At 39.9% G+C, this 13,278-nt stretch overlaps 1 non-coding gene and 1 pseudogene across 1 annotated transcript; both read left to right on the plus strand.

Moving 5' to 3' along the window:
* The first annotated feature begins 5,428 nt into the window (after window positions 1–5,428).
* Window positions 5,429–5,866, plus strand: LOC118622342 (annotated as a pseudogene).
* A 6,446-nt stretch (window positions 5,867–12,312) lies between these two features.
* LOC118623155 lies at window positions 12,313–12,419 on the plus strand. The gene has a single exon (XR_004958239.1). It is a non-coding gene; the product is annotated as a U6 spliceosomal RNA (small nuclear RNA).
* The last annotated feature ends 859 nt before the right edge of the window (window positions 12,420–13,278 follow it).

Genomic DNA, 13,278 nt, shown 5'->3' on the forward strand with positions numbered 1-13,278 from the left:
ATTAAGGTTTTCATTTCCAGATATAATGATTCTAGACTAGCCTGCCCATTGTAGAGAACTATAACACTCCAAAAACCATATGAAGCAACTGTTTTCAGATGCTTGCAAATAGTAATGCAGAACTGTGGTCCATTAGAAAAGGAAAACACACAAAATGAGTCCCACAGTGTCCCAGTTCTCTCACCAGATGCACTTTCTGGAACATAGTACAGGAGGGTGGAGCCCAAGCAATTGCTTCACTGAGCTGAGAAGGCAGAAATCAGAGTTTGGGGCTGCTGAAATAACTGGAATTTGTCTAAAGGAAGCCACACAGAGAAGGGGCTCCAGAATTCTGCATAGGGCCTTCTCTGTATGTAATCAAGTACGAAGTGCAGATGGGATAAGATTCTTTGAAGCCTAGAGTGGGGGAAAGAATAGTTATTGGAGAGATGTGAATTAACTGGAGATTTCAGAGGTTTCTCAGTGCTGAGAGATGTTGGAATTTGAATCAGCAAGAGTGTAGAGACTTTTATTAATACTCTAGGTATTCCGGATCCCTAGAAAGACCATGTATAAGGAATGGGGGGTGGGAAGTACTGTACCCCTAGGAAAAGGACTACTATAAATATGCCATAACAAAACTTAAAAATAAGCATCAAGAAGCTCAAAATGATTTACCAGAAAATTAACTGCCTGGAAAAATAAAACCCAAAGCCTCTAAAGTAATAGAGTAAAATCCATAATCTCAATAACAGAGTATCTACAATGTCCAGCACACAATCAAAGATATCTAGACATAGGATTTGCTAAATAAAAGAGGGAAAAAAATCAGTAAACAGAAACAGACCCAGAGATGACAGAAATATTAGAATTAGCAAAAAAATATATATTTTAAAACTAGTTTAATAGATCTATGCAAGTATTTAAAGGAAAGATGGACATAATAAGTGTCCACTGGGACAACATCAAGAAAAATTGGAAGTATACAAACTAGAAATTCTAGAATAAAAATTATAATAACTGAGATAAAAAATTTACTACATAAATTTTAATCTACTTAATAATAGATTAAAGACAGCAGTAGGAAAAAAACAGGGAACCTGAAGACAGGACAATACAGATTATCCAAACTGAAGTACAAAAAAGAAAAAGCCTGAACAAAAAATAGACAGAGCTTTGGTAACCAATAGAACAATATCAAATGTCTAGTGCAGTAGTTCTCAACCTTCCTAATGCGGTGACCCTTTAATACAGTTTCTCTTGCTGTTGTAACCCCCAACCATAAAATTATTTTTGTTGCTACTTCATAACTGTAATTTTGCTACTGTTATGAATCATAATGTAAATATCTGATATGCAGGATATATTTTCATTGTTACAAATTGAACAGAATTAAAGCATAGTGATTAACCACAAAAACAATATGTAATTATATATTGTGAAATATTTATTTTTAATTACAAGTAAATGAAATTTTGTCTTGAAGCACTGTGTAGCATGGGTAACAGTCTTAATATAACAACAGTAAACTACATTGCTACATTTTGGGACAGTATGCATAAAAAGCCAATGTCAGTGCGAAGGTTGAGATTTCTTCTTTCTCACCAGATCAGAAATTCTAGGGGCATTCTTTGCAAGAGCACAACAAAGATCATCTTCCACAACAAGTCTACTTCTGTATTTAGACTTGATAACCAAAAAGCTGGAAAACCCTGTTTCACAAAGATATGTTGTTGGAAATGAAAGAAGAAGGCACAACACAGTCTCGGAAAGAACAGGATATGACTGCAAACACTTGATCCAGAATTTTGTAACTGGAATTGTAGAGAAATCAGTTCTTGCTGCATCACTGTTAATAAGTTCAATGAACTCCTATTGTGCTGTCTCAGAAACATCTTCAACTTTGACTGTGAATGGGCTTCTGGCAAGTGCAAATGGGATGTCAGGTAGATTTGGAAAGTACGATGAAATTTCATCTGCAGGCATGTGCAAGTGTTCTTTCACAGAAATTATCATTGTAGTCCTTTTGTCTGGTTCAATGTCATGTTCCTCAAAGAAAGCAGATAAGGTAAGCAACATGTAAATTTTATTTTCATCCAATTTTTTTTGCCAAAGCTGAAGTTTCATTTGGAATGATCAGATCTTTTCAGACAAATCGAGGCATGTTGCATTTGGTCCTTGCAGTGATAAATTTAATTCATTCAAGATGGTAAAGACGTCAACCACGTAAGCTATTTTCTGCAATTCACTTTTATCGCTAAAAAGTGCTTCGGACCGTAGTCTTGCTTTCTGATTAAAAAAGGTTTGGAGTTCATCACGAAGCTCAAAAACACATTTTAAAACTTTTCCTGTCAACAACCATCTTACTTCAGTGTGAAATAGCAGAGCATTATTCAGCGCATCCAACTCATTGCACAGTTGCGAAACAGTCAACTGTTTAAAGTGCTCGCCTTTACAAAATTGACAGAACTTATGATGCTTTTCATTACTTCTTGTAACTCTGGTGGCAGTGTCTTCATTGCTAATATTTGCCAATGAATCACACAGTGAGTTCTGATGACTTTTGGTGACTCATTCAGTACCGAACGTTGAAATCCAGATCGACATCCTAACATAGCTGGAGCACCATCTGTGCAAACACCTTTTCCCAAAAGATCTTAATGCTCTTTCAGAAATGAACCAACTGTGTCAAATAACATCACATGCAGTAATTGTCATTTCAAGAGGTTTGCAAAAAAGAAACTCATCTTTAAAGTCACCATCATTAATAAACCTCATGTAAACCAGTAACTGTGAACAGTTTGCAATGTCTGTGGATTCATCAAGCTGGATGCTAAATATTGGAAGTGGAGCAGATTTAATTTCCTGTATTACCTGATCAAGAATATCAGCAGACATGTTATCTATTCTTCTGCGGACAGTGTTGTTAGATAAGGAAATTGCACTCAATTTTGTAACAAATTCGTCTCCAATCATAACTCAAACAATGTCTTTGGCCACTGGCAACAGTAAATCCTCAGCAATGGTGTGAGGTTTCATAGCTCTGGCCATTCTGAATGTCACCAAATATGAAGCTTCAATGGCTGCTACGTTTTCTTTGTGTTACTTGCCACCAGTGTCAAGTCTGGCTTTCTTGAGTCCATCAGCTTTGCTTTTAAAATAGTTGGTATCCTTGCCGGCAAAGCTCAGATGCTTGCTATCAAAATGGTGTTTTAGTTTCTTTGGCTTCATAGATTCATCTGATGTAACTTCACAACAAATAACACATTGCAATTTTTCAAATCCTGCTGTAATTATTGAGGTAAAACCATACTGTACAAAATCCTCGCTATATTTTCTTTCCTTAACGTTCTTCTCTACATGATCCATTGTCATGGGATGGTTTGCTAATGAAAATAATATACAACAATAGCTTTAATAATACAAAAGATGATGCAGCCCTGGCCAGTTTGGCTCAGCGGTTAGAGCGTCGGCCTGCGGTCCGGAGAGACCCGGGTTCGGTTCCCGCTAAGGGCACGTACTTCGGTTGCAGTTTGTCCCCGGCCCTGGTTGGTTGTGCGGGTGGCAGCCACTCGATGTGTCCCTTCACGTCGATGTTTCTCTCTCTCTCTCCCTTCCTCTCTCTCCCTCCCACTCTATCTGTACAAAAAATGGAAAAATATCCTCGGGTGAGGATAAAAAAAAAAAGATGATGCAGGGTATAGTTTAGTCAATACAGTGCATTTAAGTTTCCTATGATTTACCATTCTGTGTTGTTGTTTTTTTTTACATACCTGTTACTATCACAAGGGGGCAGTATTCACATCAACCACAGCTGAATATAAAAAGACCGATCAGCACCCAGATTAAGTTCCCATTGTACAGATTTTTTTTTTGCAGTAGTTGATGATTTTACAGTATATAATTTTACATTTACCCAGTAATTATAATTTATGAAGTGTCATTTTACCTCCAATACTGCTACTTTCAACACAGTAGTTGCTTTTAACAGAGTAGCAGCTTTCTTCTACACAGTAGCTGCTCTCTACACACATGTGACTGGTCCACATAAGTACATTATGGCGCCAACTCTGTCACATACACCTGTATTTGTACAGGGTGTATGTGACAGGGTTGGAATGACGATGTCATCACGCTGGGTATTCATATGTGGGCATATCTGTATGGGGGTGTATCTGCATGTAGGCGGACCCGCCTGGAGACGGATAGAGGAGCAGTGTCTCAGTTCCTAAGACCATCGGAAATATGTGTTTTCTGATGGTCTTAGGCGACCCCTGTGAAAGGGTCATTTGATGCCCAAAGGGGTCACAACCCACAGGTTGAGAAAAGCTGGCCTAGTGCATACATAGAGTCACAAAAAAAGAAGAGAGAAATATGAATACAAATTTTTTGAATAAATAATGGCAGCAAATGTTTTCAACTTGATGAAAAATATCAACCAACAGATTTCAAAAGCTTAACAAAACTTAAACAGGATAAATACAGAGAAAATAACATACCTAGAAATATAATAGTCAAATTACTAAAAACCAAAGAGAAAGAAAAACATTGAGAAACAGAATTGAAGCTTGAACAAAAATCCTAATTGCCACCTAAAGGATATGTTGGTTCTTCTTAAAGCAAGAGCAAATAAAAAGAGTATCCATGCTTATGAAGTTTGTGTTGACACCAGAGAAAATGGAATTATCCTGTCCCTACTTTGTACATGCATTCTCTATAAAGGGGAATTGTATGCAAACTAAAAGGGAAGCATAAACCTCATTAAGATCTAATTGTCTATCCTGTCATAATATTATGGGAGGCAATACTGTGTTTTAAAGTATCTACAGGTAAATTCCCTTTCACCCTTTGCTTTCACCTGTGGAAACAATGTATTGTCTAACCATAACAGAATGATAAAGCAGAGTGTGGTTGAACTACTTCCAGTGACTGAGCAGCTGGAATTGGCACCATCGCAAACAATGCTTCAAAGGTATCTGCAATATCAAAATAAGACTTTTTTTAAATATAGAGACAGTGAGGAAGGGAGAGAGAGAGAAAAAAAAATATCAAAGTGAGAGAGAAACATTTATCACTTGCCTTCCATATGTGCCCCAACTGGGGACAGAACCCTTGACCTAGGTATGAGCCCTGACTGGGAATTGAACCTGCAAACTTTGGTGTACAGGACGACTCTCCAACCTACTGAACCACCTGGCCAGGGCAAGGAAGGTCTTGATTATAATTTAAGTTTTAAAAAATAGTACGATATATCGCTGTATGTATAACGTGGTTACAACTGCTTTGGGGAGTAATTAAAGCATATAAAAAGAAAAACAAAAATGCTAGTAGCAACAGTTTTGTTTTGTTTTTTTAAGTAACTTTTTCACTTTCTATTTTTTAGTCTAAGTTTTTTCAATTATAAAAAATAAAATAAAAGTACTATCTTCTTTTTCCCCTGGCAGGCAGCATGGAGACCTTAGATGCCTGGAGTTATGTAAAAGACATGACCCTGCAGGTGTTCATCAGAGTTCTCACCACCTTCCTCCAAAAGTCCAGGAAGCTGGAAGGCTCTGAGTGAGTGGGCACTGCCGGGCATAAAGAGCTTGCTCCCTCCCATGAGAACTGGTTCTACACAGGAGCTGCCTCCACGGTGCGGCACCTGTACCTCCAGAGTGGCACTGGGATCAGCTCCATGACCAAGACGTGTGGAGGACCGCAGAGAAACAGTGTCTGCCTGGCCACTTCAGCAGAGAGGCTCCAAGAGAGTGGCCAACTCGTCCTCCAAGCCCTGGAAGGGCTAAAAATGGTGGAAAAGACCAGGATACGGACCACAAACTGACACCTCAGGGACAGAGATCTGGACCAAATCACGTGACAGGTGGCAGTTGCCAACAAGAAGCATTAGAATAAATGATGCTGAGTTAATAAACTGCTTCATTTAAAAAATAATAATAATAATATTCAAAAGAAATTAAGTAGACTGTCTTGGGAAGTACTAGATGCCACATCACGTAATTAGTGGAAGCGATTTGACCATCATCCTGTAATAAAGAGAATTCTCTTCCTGGAAAGGAGGATGCATGTGAGGCTGGAAGCCCTCCCAATTCTGCTATTCCATCACTTTATGATTTTATATTAGTAATTTGCTAATTGAAAATGTATTAGTAATTTACTAATTGAAAAAATAGTACTTTTTTCTATTGCAAGATTACAGACCAGTAACTTTTTAAGGAAAGAATATTTTATAAAATACAATTTTCAAAATCCCAAAGGAATCCTTGTTTAGTCATGCCATCTCTCTGCATTGTTTCTGAGCTTTTTCACTGTCAATAGTAGCAACATTTTTCAAAGGTTAATTCTACATAGCCACAACGGTTGGACCCTTTTTTCCCTCATTAACTGACTAACATCCAAATCTTGTGTCTGCATTTATTAAATTATCTGACCCAATAATAGATCTAGTTTGGGTTTACCCAAACAGCTGAAAATAACTGTATGAATTCAATCAATTTCAACATATGGTCATATTTTTGGTTTAATCAAATAGTGTATGTTAAACTAACAAATTGACCTACACATATGGTCAAATTTGGTCCTTTGCATTAAATATGGCTTAAACAGTATCCTGAAAGAAAGGCCACTGGGTCACTATGGTAGAATCAATATTGGTGCCCCTCCTAAATCCCCTTTACTGGGATAATACACCCATCTCTCCAAGAGATCAATCAGTGGCTTAGTGGTACATTGCACGCATCAGACTTCTCCCATCCTGGGAAGGGGAGAGAGGCACTCTGACCAGGATTAACACACACAGTGTTACCTTTCTTGCCCACAGGTTCTTAGCTAGTACCACTATCCAAGAACTCCCAGGGTGTCTGCTTTGCAGTCATGGGATTCTGCATGACATCACTCCAGCTCAAGAGACCCACTTTATGTTCAAAAAGGTATGGCAGTAGAAATGTATACATGGGATACATAGTCCTACCACATTCTATGTCATCAAGCTCCTCTCCAAATACATCAATGAAACAGCCTCTTGGAGATGCTGCTGAGACACCAGTCTGATGATACTGTGAGGACAGGTGTTATCCTGCAGGATTTGATAAATTCCTTAAACCAAGATCCATCACATGGTGTTGTGTCCTCAATAAATAGAAGACATAGGTCCAGGAATCAAGTTCTAGAAAGCTTCCAGTGACTCGCTTAAAAGATCTGTGCTTCCCATTCCTACACACATTTATAGTCTCTGGATCCTAATTACAAGATAGGGAGCATTTCTACCCAAAACACACAGTAAAATTCCAACTAAACTTGAAGCAATGGCTGGCATCAATCACACTGGGGTTTTTATGCCAGTAGTCCAGCAGATACAAAAAGAAGCTACCCCAACAGCCAGGAAAATCAACCCTGATCATCATGAGGAAGCAGAACTACCACCTAAGAAGAACAAAGATGAATATGTCTGCCACATCTTTTGGGGCATCTCTTGGCACATCCGTGCTCATCTGCAACTATAAATCGAAAGTATAACAACCCCAGTTTCAAAAAGGCATGGTAACCAGAGACTTCAGCTCCTCAGAGATGAAATTTTTATCAACCCAAAAAACAATTCACCTAGACCCACCAGAAGGGCTAGTGAAGGTGAGGGGAATCAGAAATGAGTGGCAGAGGAGGCAGATAATGAATATCAATTCGGAAATTGGTACCAATTGCAGTAATGGGGCTTTAATTTATCCCACCAACCCTCCCCAGGAACTGTGACCATGGGATCCGTATGGTTAGTGAACGTGACGGGAGAAGCGAGTGAGTCTGAGCAGTGCAGAGTAGACTGTGATGAATGCTGTTTGATGCCCCATCCAGACCCTCTTAGTAAGACCAAGGCATTCCTGTTTTTAGCTGCTATGAGTGCTGGCTACCAAAAGGTTCACAGCTAAACCCTTGGCAAGAACAGTGTCCTCTGCTAATCAGAAATGCCTGCACCCATCTTCCCTACCCTCACCTCCTATACAGCCCACGATCTGTGACTGGCTGGAAGCAGGGTACTAAATATTGCCATGCTTGCCTCAAAGCCTGACAACACCTTAGTCCGCCCACTGTGGATCAGACCAAGGTTAAATTTTTACTTGAGACCACACCATTGCTCAGCTCTTTCCTCTTCATCCATCCTGCTTCACCCTCAACCTCATGAATCTTTCAGAAAAAAAAAACGTCCTCAATAAATCAGGTACCATGATTACAACTACCCTATTGAAGGCTCTGCTCCTAAGGAACCAGAACTTTAAAAAGACCACAAATTTGATCATTCATAATAATCAATAAAACCATTTATTTTAAATGTACATTCTTTGGCCCTACCTCCAGAGAAGTAAATGTAATAGGTATGTGGTGAGCCCAGAAGCTGGCATTTTTAACAAGGACTGAATATGCATTCAGCCCAGGGGTCTACTGACCACTCTTTGAAGTGCACCTTCTGGACTATCAGTACACACTCACCTTCTGCAAAGAAGAGCTAGAAGCATCACTGACACAGCAATATTCTCAGACACTGCACCTGAGAACAAGCGTCTCTACTGTTACTTTCCGGGCTTTCCTGTTCCAACATATGACAAGCCCCTCACCTCAACATTTTAATATGGCTTTTATTGTACTCATGTTTACAACTTCACAATGTTAATAAAACATGATAAGTGCAAAAGTCAAAATAAAGTAGAAAAGGTGGCAGGTAAGTAATGGTCTGCACATTCTTAATTTAAATCATATATATTTATTCACTCACTCAGTAACTGAATACTAACCAAATGAATTTGTAATATATTCCAGTCTAGTTTTATTAGGATTTGTGCTGTATGTGTAATGTGGAAACAAAGAAAATATATTGCTACATCAACTTATATTATTCATGCATATAAAGTTCTGTGTATCTGCCCACGCGGTTGAGAAGATGCATTAGGAAGTCGATTACAATAACAAGAAAAGGTTATTTGAGTCAAATCAAAACAATAAATGGGCTAGAGAAAAATTGTAAAATATTTGTTTTACACTTTCCTCTAGTGACACATAAAACATTATCTCCTTCTCTAAGCGATAATGAACATTTCTACTCTGTCATATGGCATAAAGTGGAGATTTGTTTAAAATCATTTATGTCTGCAAAGTTACACAAGCCTCCTTGTACTTCAGAAAAAGTATATATATTTTTTGATCACCTCAGTTGTTTAAAGCTCACAGTTCTTTTTATTTTTTTTAACTCATCTTTTTATTGTTGAATGTATTACAGGTGCCCCTCCCTTTTTTTCCCCATTGAGCCCCTCCTCCCCAATCCACCCCCTTTCTGCCCTCCCCACACTTTTGTCTGTGTCCATTGGTTATGCATATATGCATAGAAGTTCTTTGGTTCATCTCACCCTACCCTCCCTCCCCACTTCCCTTTGAGGTTCATCAGTGTAACAGCCAATTTGTACTTCTTAATTCCTTCATCTTTTTCACCCATTCCCCCAGCCCCTGCCCATCTGGCAACCAACAAAAAGTTCTCTATTTATGAGTCTGTTTCTGTTCTGCTTGCTCATTTTGTTTGTAGATTCAACTGTTGATAGATATGTATTAATTACTATTTTATTGTTCATATTTTTATTCTTCTTCTCCTTCAAGAAGACCCTTCAATATTTCATATAACACTGTTTTGGTGGTAATGAACTTCTTTAGCTTTTCCTTGTCTGGGAAACTCTTTATATGTTCATCAATTCTAAATGTTAGCTTTGCAGGGTAGAGTAATCTTGGTTGTAGGTCGTTGCTTTTTGTCACCTTGAATATCTCTTGCCACTCGCTTCTGGCCTGCAAAGTTTCTTTTGAGAAATCAGCGGACAGCCTTATGGGAACTCCCTTGTAGGTAATTAACTGCTTGTCTGGCTGCTTTTAAGATTCTCTCTTTGTATTTAACCTTTGACATTTTGATGATGGTATGTCTTGGTGTGGACCTCTTTGGGTTCATCTTGTTTGAGACTCTGTACTTCCTGGACTTATACGTCTGTTTCCTTCACCAAGTTAGGAAAGTTTTCTGTCATTATTGTTTCAAACAGTTTTTCAATTTCTTGCTCTCTCTCTTCTCCTTCAGGCACCCCTATGATGTGAATGTTGGCACACTTGAAGTTGTCCAGAGGCTCCTTACACTATTTGTATTTTTTTCGAGTCTTTTTCTTTTTGCTGTTCTTATTGGGTGTTTATTGCTTCCTTATATTCTAAATCGATGGTTTGCTTCTTGGCTTTACCTACTCTACTATTGATTCCCTGTAAATTATTCTTTATTTTAGTTAGTGCATCTTTCATTTCTGACTGGTCCTTTTTTATGTTGTTGATATTCTCACTTAAGTTCCTTAGAGGTCTCCTTAAGTTCCTTAAAGGTCTCACTAAGTTCCTTGAATGTCTCACCAAGTTCCTTGAGCAACCTTACAACCAGTGTTTTGAACTCTGCATCTGGTTAATTGCTTATCTCCATTTTGTTTAGTACTTTTCCTGGAGTTTTGTTTTTTTCTTTCATTTGGGACATGTTTCTTTGTCTCCTCATTTTGGCTGCTTCCCTGTGATTGTTTATATGTATTAGGTAGAGTTTCTATGTCTTTTATTCTCTGTAGGGTGGCCTATTGTTGTAGGTGCCTTGTAGAATCCAGTGGCACAACCTCCCTGATGATCTTAGTTGGGCCCTTGAGGTGCATCCTGAGTGTGAACTGTACACCATTCTGTTGTAATTGAGTCTTGATTGCTGTTGGCACATCAATGGAAGGGATTTACTCAGGCTGATCAACTGCAAGGACTGGCTGTGCCCACTGACCACTGGCCTCTGACTACATTGGAGGATCAACTGTGTAGGAACCCATCACACAAAGCAAGACTTACTTAATTAGGGCTGGTACCCACTGAGTCTACTCACTGAGTATGTCACTTGTGCAGGTGATTAGGTGGTGGTGTTTTGACATGGTCTGAAGCTGTCCACTGGGTGTGCTGGCTCTCGGGCAAGGTCAGCCACTGCCTGTGTTCTATCCAGGGCCATCCTGCATAAGCTACGAAGTAATCTTCTGATGGCTGCTTCTGGTGTTGGGCTTGGAGGTACCCATGAAAAGCCAAGTTGTGAACCAAGGCTGGTTGCTTCCAGTGCCAGGCCTGGGGCTACTCAACAAGAGTTATGGGGCTCGCTAAGACCAGATGCTACTTGTTTGAGATATTTTAGGAAACTGAAGCAGGATCTAAGACAGGCCAACACTATAGTAAAACCTTTGGAAATAGCTTGGGTGGGCCCAGATCTCAGGAAATCACCAGGGTGGGGCAAACAGTGTGAGCCAAGTTGCTGGAGGCCCAGATGTGGCAGCAGTCTGCCACCCCAGGGAAGGGCTCACCAAAGGAACATCAGCCTCATCCAGCAAGTCTGTCCAGGAGAGCACCGCCTCTCCAGCCCTCATTCTGAGGCCAAACAGCTCAATTCTTCCCTGTAGGTCTCTGGTACCCCTCAAGCGGCCTCTCCTCCAAGCTTAGAGGGAGCATGTCCAAGTTAAGTCCATAAACGAGCCCTTTAAGAGGAGTTGCCTGGGGCTCCCGCAGCCTCAGCCTCAGTTTCCACTGGTTTTATAGCCAGAAGTTATGGGGACTTCTCTTCCTGGCACTGGAACCCTGAGCTGGGTGCCTGGTGTGGGACGGGGACCCCTCAGTCCTCAGGGAGGACCTTCCCAGCCGAGGTGTCCTCCTGATTTTATCCGCCACACGTGGGTGTGGGACCAGCCCATCCGCCTCCGCACCTCCTACCAGTCTCAATGTGGCTGCTTCTTTAATTCCGTAGTTGTAGGACTTCCATTCAACTCAATTTCAGGCAATTCTGAATGATGGCTGTTCGGTAGTTTAGTTGTAATTCTGATGTGGTTGTGGGAGGAGGCGATATCGTGTTTACCTACCAGCCATCTTGACCAGAGGCCCAAACTCACAGTTCTTATTTGTAGTTATACTTAAACAGGTGGAAATATAGAAGCTGTTCTAACCAACCTATAAATAACTAATTTATCAAATGTGCCGAACTTTCCAGTCTCTCTGTAAAATATACAGGAATTGCCAACAGTATGCAGAACACTCTTGAATATTGGGCTACTCTCCACCTATGCCCAACTGTTTTCTCTCCTGCAGGTAGGCAGTTGTGTTCATTCACAAACTTGTCCATGATCCCAGTTATCATTATATTATCTAATTTTGCTAAATATTATATAAGCCTATAACATACAAGTTCTACAACAAGGAAACATTTCTTTGAAGTTAAGATGAATGAGTAGTTTGAAGAGACTTGATAATGTAAACTTGCTTTAAAAATTGCTCTCAGTGCTCACTTCGGCAGGACATACACTAAAGTTGGAACGATACGGAGAAGATTAGCATGGCCCCTGCGCAAGGATGACACACAAATTCGTGAATTGTTCCATATTTTTAAAATGGGCAGAGGAACTAAATAGACACCTCTCCAAACAGGACATACAAATGGCTAAGAGACATATGAAGAAATGCTCAACATCACTAATCATCAGAGAGATGCAAATTAAAACAACAATGAGGTATCACCTCACACCTGTCAGAATGGCCCCCATCAACAAATCATCAAACTACAAGTGTTGCTGAGGATGTGGAGAAAAGGGGACTCTAGTACACTGCTGGTGGGAACACAGACTGGTGCAGCCACTATGGAAAACACTATGGTGTTACCTCAAAAAATTAAAAATTGATCTTCCATTTGACCCAGTGATCCCGCTTCTAGGAATATACCCTAAGAAGCCTGAAACACCAATCAGAAAGAATATATGTACCCCCATGTTTGTAGCAGCACTATTTACAATAGCTAAGATCTGGAAACAGCCCAAGTGTTCATCAGTAGACGAATGGATAAAAAAGCAGTGGTACATATACACAATGGAGTACTATGCAGCTGTAAGAAAGAAAGATCTCTTATCCTTTGAGACAATATGGAGGGACCTGGAAAGTGTCATCCTAAGCGAAACAAGCCAAACAGGGAAAGACAAGTATCATATGATGTCACTTATTTGTGGAATATAATGAACATAACAGTCTAAGGAATGGGGTAGTCCCAGAAACGTGGAAGTGGGGTACAGACTGACAATCCCCAGAAGAGGGGTTGTGGGGGAGAGATAAACCACAGAACTTATATGCATGTGTGCATGAACAATGGACATGGACAATAAGGCTGGGGAGAGGGCGGGGAGGGAGGGAGAGGTGGAATCAGTGGGAGAAAAGGGAGAAACATCTGTAACAAAAATAAAATAATTAATTAAATTA

The sequence above is a fragment of the Molossus molossus genome, unplaced genomic scaffold, assembly GCF_014108415.1.
Source record: "Molossus molossus isolate mMolMol1 unplaced genomic scaffold, mMolMol1.p scaffold_m16_p_9, whole genome shotgun sequence".
Classification (NCBI taxonomy): Eukaryota; Metazoa; Chordata; class Mammalia; order Chiroptera; family Molossidae; genus Molossus; species Molossus molossus.